This window comes from Equus przewalskii, chromosome 16 (genome assembly GCF_037783145.1).
Source record: "Equus przewalskii isolate Varuska chromosome 16, EquPr2, whole genome shotgun sequence".
NCBI classification, from domain to species: domain Eukaryota; kingdom Metazoa; phylum Chordata; class Mammalia; order Perissodactyla; family Equidae; genus Equus; species Equus przewalskii.
This window is the reverse complement of record NC_091846.1, coordinates 26,455,384-26,470,420: the sequence shown is the minus strand read 5'-3', so window position 1 is coordinate 26,470,420 and position 15,037 is coordinate 26,455,384. Positions and strand designations below refer to the sequence as shown.

General features: G+C 38.3%; 1 long non-coding RNA gene across 1 annotated transcript in view; it reads left to right on the top strand.

Moving 5' to 3' along the window:
- LOC139076349 (uncharacterized) overlaps positions 1–13,791 on the top strand; it is a 39,210-nt gene extending 25,419 nt beyond the window's left edge. Inside the window, exons 3-4 of the long non-coding RNA XR_011527876.1 lie at positions 12,474–12,604; positions 12,878–13,791. This is a non-coding gene — a long non-coding RNA (uncharacterized lncRNA). The remainder of the gene's footprint in view (positions 1–12,473; positions 12,605–12,877) is intronic.
- Positions 13,792–15,037: the final 1,246 nt, after the last annotated feature.

Sequence of the window (15,037 nt, the reverse complement as noted above, 5' to 3'; positions counted from 1 at the left end):
TCCTTACTCATAAGAAGGCTCACTAATTTAGCCTTCTTTCCATCTCTCTCTCTCTAAAAGGCCGTATATTCACAAATTATATTGGAGTTTTAAAAGAATCATTATAAGATCTTTGGCAGTTAGAGAATTAACATGTATGGTTATGACTATTGCTAAGTAGCTCCAATGGTCCACATAATATAGTCGTCTGAATTTTGTCAAGGTACATATTGAATCCCACACACTGAGAGGAGGCTAGTTGGCAGGAGTGAGTCACTTTCCTGGGGTGGGAGCCTATCCAGTGCCAAACATCCTCATCTCAGCCTGACTTTATGGTTTTTAGCTTATCTTCCCATCCACCCACCTTTTGTGAAGCAAGAAAGTCTCTGCATCTTATGGAAAATGCCCCTGATAACCAGAGGAACAAACAGAAAAAACCAAACAACTCAAACCAACCACTGAATAGTGTTGGCATGGAAGTAAAGAGAAAGTTAAGAAATCTAAGAAATAGTGATGCTTATAAGGAAAAATAGGAGCTGGGGATAAATTATGGAGTGGAAATTCCACATTGGAAGTGGATTAGATCCATGATATGAATGCTTTTACTATCTGCACCATAAGGAAATACAGAAAGGTAATTCACAAACTATTTCAATAAATTTTCCAGACAGAATTTATATTATTAGCTTTATAAATGACTCTAGTCCTCTGTTTATAGATTTATAAAGGTCTTAAGGGGTCAGTTAAAAGTTTTAAGTGATACTTGACTGAACTTTATGGGAAAAATTCTGTGCTATAAATGGTATGTGTGATTTTGGGAATTTGTAAATATCTTAGGACATATCTCTTAAGAATGTCGGAGTTTGTTGTAATTATTTTTAATACTACCACATAGTCCTGTTGTATAGCAAATTGTAAAATGAAAATTATTAACCACTGGCCTGGTAATCACAATGTAAAGAGAGGATTTTCATCTTTAATTTCCTGTTTTACAATAAGGCTATGACATTTGTCAATGGATATTCAACACCATGTACACAAGGCTCCATGCTACAAACTATCTGGACAAATAAGACACGGGTCCCACCCTCTGCTGAGGAAGAGAAAATACTGGCTCTATGATGCAAATAAAACCTTGAGAATTGGGAGGGTGAATTGTCTTGGGGAAAGGATATTGGGATCTATGACTGACAGAAGGTCATAACATTGGTGTGTTTAAAAAGCTTTTAATCCCTTGGTAATCATCTAGGGAAAGAAAAGGGAGACAGCATTTATTATGATACTAAAAGTGCAGAGCTAGCTCTAAAAAATCTGACACATCCTAGATATGATAAGCATATCTCAGCACTTTTGATCTCTGTGAAGTCACTTAACTTTGATTGGATACTCCTTGTAGTAGCTAGGGCTAACACCTCTAAAGATAGATATATTTCCACAAAAAATGATTTTTACACTCATACCCATAAAAAACAGCAGTCTTGCTTTTCAGAAGGCTCTGAGCAATTTCAATATTATGTTCCTTTCATTCGAAATTTGTAGTCCTTGTAGGAAGGACGACCCCACATTCCATTGTTGTTTGAAGAATCTGAGTTGAATTCTGTGGACAAGTTAGGCTATGTTGCAGAAAGATTGGTATTTCCTCTGGCAGGTTAAGGGGAATGAACCACAAGATTGAGTAAAATTCAGCTGGGCACTAATGCCTTTATATTATCTTCTGGAATCCTCTTTTAAAATGCAAATACTCCAGAGAAGGTAATACATTAAAGAACATTAAGGAGTAAAGCCATTAAGAGAGCTGCCGAGGTCTATTTTCATCCTACTTTTAATAACCACCACAGAATGTCACTCTTTCTTAGAAGTCTTTTCAAGACTTTTCAAGAATTCAGTTGGAAGTCTTATCAGAGGAGATTTCCTGGTCTCCTGAGAGGAGGTATGTTATCCGCTGGTATTACTCCATTGAAGTGGGGAGGGAGAATGTAGCGTGGTATTCCAATAGTCTTAATCAAAGGGGGGAAATAAACTTTTGTTGGGAATCTCCCATACACCTGGTTCTGTCCTACGTGCTTTGCATATGCCAGCTCATCAAATCCTTTCTCTGACGCCATTATGCTGTTAATCACCGATATATGGATGGGAAACTGAGGCTGTGGGAGATTAAGTAACTGCTACAAAGAGAATAAGTAGCAGATCTTGGAGTTAAACTTGACCTATCTCATTTCAAAACTCATTAACTCAAGAAAAAGATAGGCATCTTACCTATGGAATTTAGTCCAAGGCATTTTGGTTCTCTCCCTCACCTCATGGGTCTACTTGATTCTAATTTGTTGTACAGGGGAGTTCAGAGGATCCTTCAAGAGAAGAAGTGTAGAGGTTAAAATGCAAAAATATTAACTATTGTGAGACCTATTATTGAGCAAGACTAGAGTAGCAACAGAAGAAAGGGTATTTCCAATGTCCTATTCTGAAGAAGTGCCTCATTTCTTTATTTTTAGAATGTTTAAAAAATTATTCTATGACAAAGCTAAACACAATCTTACCATATGATCCACACTCCCAGGTATTTACCCAAATGAGGTGAAAACTTAACTTCCACATAGAAACTCACACACCAATATTTATGGCACTTTTAATTCTACTTGACAAAATTGGGAGCAACCAAGATGTTAACTCAACAGATGAATGGATAAAAAAATGGTGGTAACCCAGTCAATGGACTATTACTTGGCAATGAAAAGAAATGAGCTATAAAGCCATGAAAAGACATGGAAGAAACAGTGCATATTGCAAGTGAAGGAAGCCAGTTTGAAAGGCTACATACTATATGAATCCACTCTGGAAAAGATAAAACTATAGAGAGAGTACAAAGAACAGAGGTTCCCAGGGGCTCAGTGGGGGTGGTGGCAAGGGAGAGGAACAGGTGGCACACAGGTCATTTTTAGGGCAGAGAAACTATTTTCTATGATACTGGTGGACACATGACTATGCATGTGTCAATACCCATAGAACTATGCACCGCAAAGACTGAATCCTAACGTAAACTATGGACTTTAGTTAATAATAATGTATCAATATTGGTTCATCAATTATACCACACCAATGCAAGATGTTAATAATACGGAAACTGTGGGTGGAAGGCGGGGGGTCTTGGAAAGGAAGTATATGGGAACTCTCTGTACTTTCTGCTCGATTTTTCTGTAAACCTAAAGCTACTCTTAAAAGTCTATTAATTTTTAAAAACTCATTCTAGTATTATCCCATTCTTCCTATGTCTTATTAAAGTATGAGAGAAATAGCTAGAGAGCAAAGAAGGAATAAAAATAGTGTAAAGGAAAGAGAGAAGCAGAAAAAAATATGAAAATTATAAAAAGAGAAAGAAAACAAAATTTGTGCCACCAGGGGAGAAAAAGATCAGAAATTTACAGAGCCATCTTCCCTTTCTTTTTTCTTTATTTTCTTCCTTTGTTCTTTTTTTTGGGGTAAGGGGTGGGGAGGACGACTTCAGCAAGCTTAGAATGTGGAGTAAGATGACAGAATGGAATCTTAAAAATATGCGCCTTCTCTAGGAACAAGCATTTTACTTAGGGCGGCTGCAGGGCCAGGATGTCTGGCACAGTGTATATTTATGAAACGGTTAAGCTTGAGATGGGTAAGCTCCAACTTTTGGTGGTTGGGGAAAGAGGGTGTTTATTGTTGTGACTCTGGAAAAATCACTGGCTGAACAGCTGGGAACCTGCTTCCAGTTTGGACTCCAGGAGTAAACAGGGTGCACTGGGGTTACTGGAAACCAGAGGTAGTGGTGATAGGCGTCCCCAGAGGGAGGTGAAGGACTTTAAAGAGGATATGAGAGGATATTCCCCAAACAAACTTTCCTTTTCTGTTGAGGTATAACATATATAGTAAAGTGCGTGAATCTTAGGTGTACAGTTTGTGAATTTTTATTTATGAACATACTTATGGATCCACAAACCACATTAAGATACAGAATATTTCCAGTATCTCTGAAGGTTTCTTTGTGCTCCTTTCCAGTGAATACCTCTGTCCTCAGAGGTAATCACTCTGACTTCTATCAGGAAAAATTAGTTTTGCTGCACACCTTATATAAATGGAGTCATAGTATACGTACTCATTTGTATCCAGCTTCTTTCACTCAACATTATGTCTGTGAGATCCATCCACATTCTTACATATAATAGCGATTTGTTCTTTTTTATTCCTATTCAGTATCCCATTGTATGAAAATACCATAGTTTATTTATCCATTCCATTGCTAATGAAGATTTGGGTTGTTTTAATGTTTTTACTGTAATGAATACATTTGCTATGAGCATTCTTGTATACGTCTTTTGGTGGATGTATGCATTTATTCCTTTTGTGTGTATACCTAAGAGTAGAATTGCTGGGTTGTAAGATAGGCACATAGATACTGCCAAACAATTTTCCAAAGCATTTATACGACTTAAATTTCCACTAGCAACATTTGAAGATTCCAGTTGTCCCGCATCTTCACCAACTTTTGCTGTTACCTGTCTTTTAAATTTTAGCCATTCTGGTGAGTATAGAGTAGTATCCATTTTGGTTTTAATTTGTATTATCCTAATGAATAATAAAATTGAGCATTTTTTCCCCCAAATAATTATTGATATTTTGGATATCCATTTTGTAAAGTTCTTACTCAAGTCTTTTGCCCATTATTTAAATTGGATTGCCTATCTTTTTATTACTGATTTGCAGTTATTTATATACTCTAAATATAATCCTTTTGTCAGATACGTGTTGCAAACATCTTCTCTCAGTCTGTGATTTGTCTTTTAACTCTCTTAGTGATGTCTTTTGATTAATAGAAGTTCTTGATTGTGATGAAATTTAATTTATCTTTTATTTTATATTTAGCGCTTTTCTTGTACTATTCAAATCTTATCTCAAGTTCACAAATCTATTATTCTGTTCTCTTCTAAAAGTTTTATTTTTTACTTTTAGATCTGTAATTCATGTCTAATTAATTTTTGTATATGGCGTGAGGTAGAGTCAAGGTTCATTTTCCTCCCACATAGATATCCAATTACTGCAGCAACATTTATTGAAAATTTCTATCATTTGCTCCTAAATTACTATGGTGCTTCTGTTGTAAATCAGATGACTATATATACAGATCTTTTCCTTTATTCTACTTTGTTTCATTGTGTTATCTGTCTGTCTTTATGCCAGTACTACATTATCTTAATTATGAAGCTTTATAAAAAGTATTCATGTCTTGTCTTTACTGTTCTAGATACTTAGCATCTCCATATACATTTTAGAATCAGTTCTAATTAAACTCTTCTTTCTTTACAATTATCTTTCAGTAAGTTGTAGCTAGCACATTTTCTAATTTTTTATATTTAACTTTACTTTTATTCAAAGTTACATATGTGCATAGTTTAGTTACATCCGTACACAGTTTAAATAGTCAAATACAGTCATGCACCACATACTGACGTTTCAGTCAACGACGGACCACATATATGACCGTGGTCCCATAAGATTAGTACCATATAGCCTAGGTATGTAATGGGTTATACCACCCAAGTTTGTGTAAGTACACTCTATGATGTTTGCACAGTGACACAATCCCCTAACGAACCATTTCTCAGAATGTATCCCCGACGTGAAGCAGCACATGACTGTAGTTCTGTAAGGCTTTCAGTGAAAACCAATGGTCTCTTGTTCCACCTCTTTTTACCACTAAATCTCATTTCAAGAAGCAATCTCTCTCAAGTCTTTTAGCTTTCTTCTGGTATTTAATTTTGTATTTTCAATAATATGCTTCTAGTTTTATTTCTTAATTTTCAGCTTTAGATGTTATCTACTAACTTCCTACTATGGAGGATAATTTAGTTCTCACATTTTCTCAACATAATTTTTGTTAGACCAGTATTCATTAGTTACACTATTATTCCCTTGTAAATATTATTTGGGATGCTTTTTATTTCTCTGAGGATTATGAGGATTTGTTATGGTTTTCGTTTGAAGTTTTCTTCTGTTTCATTCAATGCCTCTCTTTTCTCTGATTCCTTTCATTCTATTTGTTCTGTTTTGGTCTACGTTCTTCATATCATAGGTCTTCTTCATATTCTGTGTTATTATTGGCTGTGTGCTTATATTTAAGGTACCAAAACAGGTTGCTTATAAACTCTCAATGAGTGGATGGGCCTTGCTGAGTAGTGGGCTTCAGTCTAAGATAATCTGGCTGAGCGTTTTCTTAAAGGCACCCAAGCTGTCAAGAGCTGTAGGTCTTTTTGCTGGGTCAGTTTCTCTAGAAGTGAATCCTCCAATTTTATGCCTGAGGGTTATGAGTTCCTGTCAGCATTCTGGGACTGAGTGGGAGAAGGGGCTGGGGTGGGGGTGGGAATGGTTCACATTCCAGAAGTTTCACATTTGGTCTGTTCTCCCTGTTTTTACTACAGTTGTCCTTTAAGATGTGTGGTGAGGTGAGGCTGGAGTCTCTCCGGTTCAACCTCTCCAGTGAGCAAACATTTTTTTTTCTTTCATGGTGGGGGAAGAGGTGGTCATTTGACTCAACAGCCTTGGGGAGGAAACCCAGGAGATTGATTGTTTCTTATACAAATTTTCAACTACGCTCCCGCCTTTCAGCTTCACTTGAACCCCTGCTTTCAGAGATCATGGATGCCCCAATTATGGAGAGTTTCTGTGGTTTTGTAATGTGCATTTCTTATTTCCGGAGTTACCTTAAGGCTTCCCCAGCTCAAACCACTTCCGGGCTCTTTCTAGCTTTCCAGGTTAGTAACCACTCATTGCTTTGATCTGCAGCTTTCAAAATTTTGTTGTCATTTCTCTTCCTGTTTTCTTTATACTTGTGGATTTACAAATTTTAATACATTTACTGCCTTCTTAGTGAGGTTTCTGGAGGGAAAAAAGCAAATACTTGTGTTCAATCTACATTTTAACTAGAAGCTGGTTAGTCAATATTTAAGAATTTAAAGTGAGCTCTTGCCTGAAAATAGAGTGACCAGCTCCTGATGTCTCTGAAACATACGCAAAAGTTGCTCTTTCCCCACTGCTGTCCTCCTAGCTGATTGATGAAGAACACTGCGCCTACGTAGCAAGTCCCTTTGAGAATGTGATGAATAAGATGGGAACCAAGAAGTGGATCATCACCAAGGAGACATTTTGAGACTGGCTTTTCTGGTCATATTTAGGATCAAGTCCCCACAAAAATGTGGCAACATTATATGTCAAACGGCTGTTCAGGATTTATTGGCTTGATTATTACAGGACAAGTACAAAAGAAATGACAGAATATAATCATTATTGAACACATGGTATTTATTTAGGAATGATTATTTTACTGATTTGTTGCAAAGACTAGAAATCTAATTTGGGATATCAGTGGAACATTCAGGTTTTATTTATCAGGAACCCTTCAAGTATGTGAGCATATTTTAAATATCCTCTTTTAGTCTTCACAGAATTATTTCCATACTTTACACATAAATGTTCCTTTTGTTACAACAAGGCATAAGTGGTGATTCTAGATATTCTAAAAAATACAGATACATCAAGAAACTTGACTCTAATCTGTGATAATGTTTTCTTTCACCATTTTGCTTTGTGCAGCTGCAAAATTAGGCTGCATTTTTTTCTTTTAAGAATGAAATAAATCTTAGCAATTGAGGGAGCTTAGTGACATGTTGCTCAGGTGCCATTGCTGGTGAATTGCACAGCCTTATCTCAGATAACAGCCTTGTTAGCTTCCACTATCATGAATGAAGATTTATTTAGCATCAATAATGGATAGTCTGCCATTGCCAGATTTAGATGCTGCTAAGATCAATTTTACACAGTTAGAAAAAGTATGCGATAGGATGAAAATATGTATGTTTGAGAGTACCAAACTAATAGATCTGGATATAAAACTCCGCTTAGGAGACTTCAGAAATTTTGAGATTTTTCAGACTATCCAAATACATGGAGCATTTAAAGGTGAGGAATGTGGAGGAGGGTAGCTGAATGGAAATTATTTCAGACATGTGAGGCCGTTTGTAGGAGTTATGAGTGAGCAAAGAGAATGAAGGGAATTGCACTTAATTAAAGGGAACGAGACATATGAAGAGTGTTCAGTGAGGTGGGGAAAAGCCTGGACACCCAAGAATGTCTTGAGTGTTGTGTATGTATATTAGCTTTTTAGTGAATGGCAGCTGAGGTTGTAACAGAGAAACTGACAAAGTGCTGTAGAAGTTAGAGTTTGGAGCTGACACAGTATTTATAAAGCTACGCCCATGAGGTCCAGTCCCCAAGCAGTGTCACATTTACAGAAGCACAGCACAAACAGGCAAGTCAAGCTTTAATATGGTTCTCAAAAATATTTGAAGAAGTCCAAGGATGTGATCCAAAGCATTTCTTAAGACAGTCTTTTGCTTTTCTAATCTGCAGCACCCAGCTCCCAGACCGTTATGTGCAGAAGTCTATAGATTCACCTGGCTTTATTGAGCAAGTTGTCTAATAAAAAGAACAGAACCTGGTTTTAGACATTGTTAGGAGGATTTTGAGAAAGGCATTGGTACAAATATTGTTCAAGTAGCTTCTAGATTGTAGAAGGCTGGACATTCTTTTCTTTGCATCGAACCAAGTTTAAGGGAAATGTGAGCCACCTGTATTTCTTGGCCTTCTCATAAATAGTTCAGAATTTCCTTGGATACCACAACATATCCTATGTGTTTGTGATGGAAGCTTTACTGGCATGACTACGGTTGTTACTGAGAGAGCTGTGATGCCCCAAGTCTTTCTCCTTGAGTTATTATCTGTTCAGGAAGAAGACTGGATGGAGGTTTTAAAGAAGAGAAATGCTCTTTTGAAGGAGTCATGAGTCCCTGTTGTGTAGGCCCCTGTGAACACCAATGCAATGGGGAAAAAAATTAGCAGGTTGCACTTTTTAGCAATAAGGCGCCTACTAGTGCTAATTGAATGATTAAAATCTGTACTAAAAGCTTATGATTGCAAAAATTCCTGTAAAAATCAGTACATTTGAAGCAAGCCAATTGATTTAATAATTCAGCCTAAGCAAATGTTATCTTTGATAAGTTACAACAGTGAGAAAAGTTCAAACTTGTTTAATACAACAGACTAAAGGACAGATGCATTTCATTTTTATATGAAAAAATATTTTCCCAAACCCAATCCAGAAAGTCATGCACCATTAAAACATAAAATTTGGCTGAAAAGTTCACATCAAAAATCATCCTTTGTTTTAATATTTGCCCTTGAGAAATCCTGGAGTAGATTTATGACTCTTTGTAAAATCAAATCAGAAGAATAAATATTCATTAAGCACATATGACATGCCAGGCTTTGCCTTAAGTCCTATGGGAAGAACAAAGAAGTTTCCTGGCTTCTTAAAATCTTGTAGAGGAAAATTGTTAAGAATTGAAAGCTTAAATAACATCATAAGATATAAGTAATACTTTAAGACAACAATGGAAAAGAACATACAAGGCCAATTATAAATACAAGTCAGACATTAAAATTCCTTTGGGAATCAGTGGTTCAGCTATTTGGCTAAAGAACAGGGTTTTTGAAAAATAGTAGAGGAGACAAGTTTAGAAAGATAAATTGAATTAAAATTATGGGCCTTAGATGCCAGGCTAAGGTTTTAGAACTTGATTTTGTAGGGAAATAATTGAAAAGCTTTAATTCTAACCTTAAGTGGAGAAGTGACAAAAACAGAGCAGCATGTCGGGGAGATGAATCTCTCATTGTGTGCAAACCAGACAGAGAAACCAGCTACGGAGATGGGTTAAAAGGCTACTGCCATTTTTCAGATAGTCTACAGGTTATTTTTCAGATAGTCCAAGGCTACAAGATGGGCCTCCCATCACCCAAAATTTGGTTCGGGTATCTAGACTGATGATGCCACACACACACTAAGAGAGTATGAAAAGATTTACCACTCACATAATGAAACTTTCCAGGGAGAGCGAGGCAAACTCCCAAGCAGGTCCCAAAATGGCTTGAGTGAGCAAAGAGGAGTGAGTGGCTTGGATCTCTATGTTCCCTCATGTGTTCTGGGGCTTGCATGATTTGAGCTTCCTGCTGGCGCCAAAGGAAGAAGCACCCAGGCTTTCTTATCAGCTTGTCCAGAGGTGGGGCAGAAGGAGAAGGGAATGACGTGACTTGAAAGCTGTCAGCAATCAAACACCAAAAATGGAGTCATATTCTTTACTACAGAGATATAGGGTGGTTAAGAGTGATGACGTGCTGAGAGAGGGTGCTGTGTTAATTCTATAAATGAGCTCTAAGCCTCCACCTGATAGAACCTGCACTGTGGAGGTAGGTCTCTGGAAGAAGGGATTTTAATGAGCATGGGTTATATAATGTCCCAGTTAGAGGCCCATTGAGAGCCTCTGGAATGTCAAAGAGGAAGTCTCTAGGGGTTTGAAATAAATATCTCAGCAACCCTTGACCTTTTGTTCATTGTACTTCTTTTTTGAAAAAATATCTAATATATTGTTTTTGTTTTGGAGGAAGATTTTTAAAAAGATGCTAAGCCAAGTGGAGATTGTTTGCATGTGGGATCAGAATTGTAGATTCTGTTGTTCAATAAATTATTCAGTTTTGGTTTGAGCGCAACTTATATGCTGTCGACGTATGTGTGCAGTAAAAATCACCTAGGAAGCTTAAAATGTCCATCCCCGCCCTCAACACCAGGGATTCTGGACGAGAGGTCTTGGATAGATATCAGGAATGTGCCACACGATGAATGTTTCTGATTTGTCAGGGGTTTATGTGCCTCACTTGAGAAACATTGCCCCACCGTGTACCCAGCACTGCACCAGGTTTTTCAGAGGCTTTGGGCAAAGTCTAACACAGTCCTGATCAACGAGAAGTTGATTGCTTTGCTGGCTCTTTCCCTGCTGACCAATCTTTTAACTCCTGCACCTATGAAGTTTGTAAAAATAAAAATAAAAGCCAAGACTACAGTTCTGTTTAGTGGCTGTTCAGGATTTAGCAGTGATTGTATGAGAAAGGGCTTTATAGGCTTTTTCTAACTCAACTTGCCCAAAGTTCAAATAGTTACCACGTTGCAGTGTAGAAAATTGAGGCTCAGTGAGACTATGTGATTCGCATAAGTAATGCAGCCTCTAAGTGGTAAAGCTAGATTTCAAACCTCGCTTGTCTAAATCAAACTCGTGTTATTAACCATGACACTCTATTTATTGCCAGGAGTCTGGGGCTAGCTTTGCAGTCTCACCTGAATGATGATCGGGTGGGTCCCATAGCACTCAGAGCAGGGGAAAAATTATGCAGTTGTCCACTTAATTTTCTCAAATATTGACAGTAGAATAACAGATGTTGGTCTGATGTCATAAGGGTCTGCCTCCCAGGATAGAACATTCCTCATTGACTGGCATCTCAGCCTTTCCATGGGCTTCTGGAAGTCCTGATCTTTGTAGGTTGCTTCCCTGTAAGCACAGTTTGTCTGGTTTAGAATAGCACTTTTGGGGCCAGGCACTTTCAAGAGGTTGAGAGGACCTAGGGTGGCTGGAGGGGAGTGAGTGAGGGAAAGGGTGACGTGACTTGGGCCTGGGGATGTATAGGGTCCAGATCATAAGGGGCTTTGGGGGCCATCGCTGGACATTTTGTTTCTGTTCTGAGTATGGTGAGAAACAAATGGAGTGTTTTAGACACGGGAGTTAGTGGTTTGATTTTATGTCTTAAAAATAGCCTTTCAGGGGCCGGCTCAGTGGCCTAGCATTTAAGTTCGCACGTTCTGCTTCAGTGGCCCGGGGTTCACTGGTTCTGATCCAGGCACAGACTCACACACTGCTTATCAAGCCATGCTGCAGCAGGTGTCCCACATATAAAGTAGAGGAAGACGGGCACGGATGGTAGCCCAGGGCCAATTTTTCTCAGCAAAAAGAGGAGGATTGGCAGCAGATGTTAGCTCAGGGCTAATCTCCCTCAAAAAAAAAAAAAAGCCTTTTGGTTGCTATGTGGAGAGTAGATGAGAGGGAACAAGAGTTGAAGTGGGAAGATGAGTAACAAAATTCTATTTGCATAAGATTATTAGTAATCAATTTAGTGTTGAGGAATTTTGTGTGGGGAGCGGGAGAGGGATGAAAGAAGATGGATGACGCTGCATACCCAGAGGACGGTTTTCCAATTACATTTTCCCGATAAATGTGTGTCTTCTCTCCTGTCTCTCTCCTTGATCTTGGTTGTTTCTCCCTTTCTTTCTCTCTGGCACTTGGCCTTTTGGCCTCCTGCCTTCCCCTTCCTGGACATTCGCCTCCCTCCCTCCATGTCTGTCTTTTCCCCCTTCTTATGCAGAGCCGTTTTACTCCCTTCCAGCTCCATCTTCCTCCAATTTATAATGTATACAACGGGTTTAGCAAATGGGCTGGACACTAGGGTATAATTCAGAACAACATTTTCTCCTCTCACCACTTGCTTCAAATGCTGTGGTATCTCCTCTCCTGTCTCCATTGGTGACATCACAGATTCCTAACAAAGCAGCAGGCAGACTGGATTCTCTCAGCTTTGGTGCGGATCCGCCACGAGTAATGAAAATCACGATGTGAACTGATACACCAAGAGGTAAAGGCCACTGAAAGAAACTGAAAAATTAGAGGTGAGTGAGATATGGAAGAGACAAAGTTTCCTCTGCAAACTGTACTATGTAACTAGCCAGATAAGATACCTACACAACTAGGCACTACCTGCACAGCTCCAGTTTCAACAGCTAGAATTCGAGATGCAGATGCTTCCTTATCGTGTAAGGGTATTGATCTGCTAATGATTTTGGATTTGGGGAAAACTGCTTTAATCATTTACCCTGCTTAGGAGATTTTAATCTCCTTCTCTTTACCTAACATCCTACTTCCCCCACATCCATGGGTTTCAGGCCTCTTTCTTAGGACTGACGAATGAAGATGAGGGCTTAATGGTGAACAGGATGGCTGCAGATCGCTGAGCAGAACCCTCTGTCTGAAGTGGATTCAGAAAACAAGCTGAGTGGGGATCGTGACGACAAGCTGACTGCCTGGGTGTGAAGTGAGGACAAGAGCTATCTTAAAGCGTTGAGCATGTTCTTGCTCTTTTCCACCTTGACGGCTTGACTGCTCCTCATACTCACGAGCTTCATCCAGTGAGAGGAGGCCTTTGCTGGCTCCTGTGTCATGAGGAGGAGAGGTCTGGGGTGAGGCACAAGTGGATTCTTGTGTAATAACAGTAGCAGCCAAACAACATGATTCTGAAGATACAATGAAATAACTTTGTTGACTGGAGAGTGTTATATAAATGTCACTGGATTGAATTTTAATTTTCTGAGCTGCTGGTTTACAAAACTTAGGACTATTAATGTAATTGAGTGCTTAATTATGTAATTGAGTATATATAATGACAACTTTAGGTCATTGCTTAGAAATTATTGAAATGTATACTTTAAAGTAAGTGATGATTTTATGTCTCTATATCTGTGTCTTTTGTAAGTATGAGTACCTTATATGCGTAGATGTATTTGTATACATAGTGTAATTTTAGTCCTGCCATTTGTGAAAAACAAAGGGACTTGAAAAATTTTGTAAATAAGAATTTGTAATTATGAAGTTTTTAAAGACTGACTTCAAAATAAAAATACCTTTTATTTTCCTCTGATTAGAAAAATTGAAAGCTTAAAAAATGTCCTGTAATTCAGACAAGCATAAAGAGAAAGTTAATAATCACTACAGTGAAGAAATTACTCCGAACATATAATTATAAAAAATAATCTACAAAATAAATTATAAGCATTTTTCCATTTCAATAAACATAAATACTACAACAATAGTTTTTAAATTTCTGTTGAAATAATTCCAAACCTAAAGAACCCATATCCCCTCCATCCAGATTCCTTTATGTTAATTAACATTTTACCACTTTTACTTCTTCATTTCTCTCCCTCTCTACACACACGCACACACACACACACACACACACACACACACACGTATATGTATCTCCATCTTCATTAGTCTTTTTCTGAATCATTTGAGAGGAAGTTGCAAACATGATGCACCATCATTTTTAGATCCTCCAGTGTGTATTTTCCACCCCCAACCTCAAATGAGGAAACTTTCCTATGTTCCCACCATACAAGCTTCTGAATCAGGAAATTAACATGGATATGACACGACCCTCCAATCCACAGACCCCCTTCACATTTCCTCAACTGTTCCTCAAACGTCTCTTTTCCCTTTCTGATCCAGGTCCCAATCCAGAATCGTGTGTTGCATTTAGTTGTCATATCTCTTTAATTTCCTTCTATCTGGAACATTTCCTCACTCTTTCCCTCCTCCACAGCCTTGACATTTTAAATTCTGTATCTGTATTGTGTATTCATTCTGTATAATGTCCCTCAGACTGGGTCTGTTGAGTGATTCCTTTTGCCCAGACTCAGGCCATGCACTCTTGGCAGCAATATCCCAGAAATGATGCTATCTGTGCTCTTCTCAGGACATCACACAGAAGACAATATGACCTTGACCCATCCTGCTGTGGTGACGTAAACCTTGATCACACCATGTAGTAGGCAGACTACTGGCCCCCAAAGATGTCCTAGCTCTAACCCTAGGAACCTGTGAATATGTTGCTTAAATGGCACAAGGGACTTTGCAGATGTATTTAACATTAAAGACTTTGAGATTGGAAGATTATCCTGGACTTTCCAGGTGGGTCTAATCTAATCACATGAGTCCTTTATAAAGAACAGAGCCTTTATTAAGAATATAGAGAACCAGAGAGATGGCAGTGTGAAAAAGACTCAATCCATCATTGTTGGCTTTGAAATTGGAGGAAAGGGGCCCTGAGCCAAGAAATGTGGGCAGGCTCAAGAAGTTGGAAAAGGCAGAGAACTGGATTCTCCCATGGAGCCTCTAGAAAGGAACAGAGCCCAGCTCATACCTTGATTTTAGCCCAGTGAGACTGGTGTTGAACTTCTGACCTACAGACCTGTAGAGATAATAAATAAATATTCTTTAAGCCACCAAGTTTGTGGTAATTTGTTACAGCAGCAACTGAAAATGAA